Consider the following 2560-nt stretch of genomic DNA (forward strand, 5'->3'; position numbering starts at 1 on the left):
AAACACCAGGCATAAGGCCGAGCCTTCCACCCTTTACCAAGTATATAGGTGCATTAATGAAATAAGAGATATTGTGATATCCCAACAATAATCATGTTCCAACAAGGAACAAACTCCATCTTCACCTGCAACTAACAACGCTATAAGAGGGGCTGAGCAAACCGGTAACATAGCCAAACAACGGTTTGCTACGACAAGGTGGGTTAGAGGCTTGACATGGCAATATGGGAGGCATGATATAGCAGGTGGTAGGTATCGCGGCAAAGCAATAGAGTGAACAACTAGAAATCAAAGATAGAAGTGATTTCAAGGGTATGGTCATCTTGCCTGAGATCCCGCAAGGAAGAAGAACGAGTCCATGAAGACAAACGGATGAAGTCAAACGAATCCTCACAAACGCGACGTTGTCGAAACCAACCCAAAGAAGCAACACCAGAAAGAAGCAAACAACATGGTAAACTACCATCACACAAACATGGCATGATGCACAACCAAGTATGATGCATGTCCGGTTTAATATGCATGGCATGGCAAGGTGCACAAACAAAACAACAAGTTAAGTGGAGCTCAATATGCAACGAGTTGCATATTGATGAAACACCACAACAATTATTTAGTTTTCTCTCATTTAGGTACTCAACAATATTAAATGTTGGTTAGCATGGCAAGGGGTGAAGCACAACAAAACTACCTATCTAGGCAAGTTTAAATGAGGCCGGAAACATCAAACAACGATTCCGGTAAACCCCCACATGCAAATTTTAGAGTTGGTATTGTTCTGACCTAAACATAATTTTAGAGTTGTTAAACATGCTAGATGAGTGAACCATGTTAAACTAGGCATTTTTCCACCCCATTTACATATAAAGTTTATTAAAAACCAAGTTACGGTTATTTAGTTATGAAATAAAGCATTTTAACATGGCATAGGAGCAAATTAATGCAAACAGCAAGTTAAACATTTTAAACATAGATGAAAGTTGCAAATTATGAAACTAGACAAAATTCTAAGCATTTTTCATATAAAGTTTGTTTTATTCCGATGCACGGTTAATTAGTTAGGATATGCATGAAGTTTAGGAGCTAAACTGTAAAACTACAATTCCCTGGATAATTAGGAAAATCGCAGATCTGTAAAAAACATATATGGGCCGAATCAGAGGCTGGCCCAACAGTGGAAAAAAAGGAGGGCGCAAAGCTGGCCTCGCCATGGGCCTCGGCCCATTCGGTGGAGGAGGGAGGCCGACAGGGCGGCTTGGGTCGGTTGCTGGGCCGGCTGCGCAATGGGCTGGGGAGGCGCGCTGGGCCGGGTGATCTGGAGGCAGAGGCACGGTCAACGGAGCGGCTGGATCGAGCGGGACTTGGCGCTGCGGTCGTCCTTGAAGCAGAGGAAGCAGATGCACGATGGCGCCGGGGACATTAAGGAGGTGGGCTCCGAACGGTGGGTCGAGGGACTTGGGGCGGAGGAAGGAGGTCCGCCGGCGGCGCGAATCTCTAGGGCGTCAGATCCGGCCGGCGGAAGCCCATCTCCGATGATGGTGGCGCTGGCTGGTGCTCCTGCAGGGCTCCAGCGACGAGGCAATGCGGCGGCCACGGACTTGGCGAAGTAGGGGAGCTCAGGGACGAGCGGGACGCGGGGATGGACGTGGGAGGACGGGTTCGTCCGTCACCCGGCTGGCCTGGTGCAAACGGCGGCGAGGGAGCTGCGGCCAACCATGGCGGAGGTCGACGGGAGGCGCGGCCATGGCTTCGGGATCCATGGTTCCTGCAGGTCCAGAGAGAGGGGCGCGTGAGGGAAAGAGGAAGAGGAGCAGGGGAAGAAGAGGGAAAACAGGGCCGGCTGACCTGGCGCTACTGCTCGCCAGTGGCTCGCGGTGACGGGAGGCGCACGGGAGGAGCGGCGGTGGCCTCGATCCGGGCGGGAGCGGGGTCTGGTGCCCGAGCGGCTGCTGTGCTCGTGCAGCCCGCGTAGCAAGGAGGAGAGGCTGCGGGTGGTGGCGAGAAGGATCTTCATGGGGATTGGGATGGCTGGGATGGATTGGTCCGGTGGGGAAAGCGAGGTGGAGAGGTGGTTGGCTCGCGGTGGATCCCGAGGAAGAAGAGGACTGGCGGCGGGGGTGAGGGGATTTGTTGGATGGGACAGCTCCTAAATTTTAGGGTTTTGTCTGGTTATAGGTAGGGGATTAGATGTTAGACTATTTGGTCCCTTCGATAAAAATCGGACGGTTCGAGATTAATAGGTTAGGTAGCCCAAATAAGAAAACGGAAATGTTTTGTATATGTTTGGGGATGATCCGGACCCAACGGTGATGACTGCCCGGGTCGGGTCCGGGACAGCTTTCGGACGCGCGCGCGAGGAGGGTCCGATGCACTGTGCAAATAGGGGTAGGCATGGGCCTAGGTGGACTGTGGAGAGCAGGTTGGTCTAAGAGAAGAGGGGAAAGATGCAGCACGGCATGATTTCCAGAGACCGAAAACGTCCGACGAAAAGACCGGCTATACTGCCGTAATAGTTATTCGTTGGGGCATCAAACAGAGTCCAAATGTGATGAAACTTGAC

The 2560-nt window shown here is 51.5% G+C and overlaps 1 long non-coding RNA gene across 1 annotated transcript; it reads right to left on the reverse strand.

Moving 5' to 3' along the window:
• Positions 1–1000: 1000 nt before the first annotated feature.
• LOC125521639 lies at positions 1001–2133 on the reverse strand. Its single transcript, XR_007289337.1, has 2 exons — positions 1846–2133; positions 1001–1765 (listed from the first exon to the last, which is right to left on the reverse strand). It is a non-coding gene; the product is annotated as an uncharacterized LOC125521639 (long non-coding RNA).
• Between the last annotated feature and the right edge of the window lie 427 nt (positions 2134–2560).

The sequence above is a fragment of the Triticum urartu genome, chromosome 7 (assembly GCF_003073215.2).
Source record: "Triticum urartu cultivar G1812 chromosome 7, Tu2.1, whole genome shotgun sequence".
NCBI classification, from domain to species: domain Eukaryota; kingdom Viridiplantae; phylum Streptophyta; class Magnoliopsida; order Poales; family Poaceae; genus Triticum; species Triticum urartu.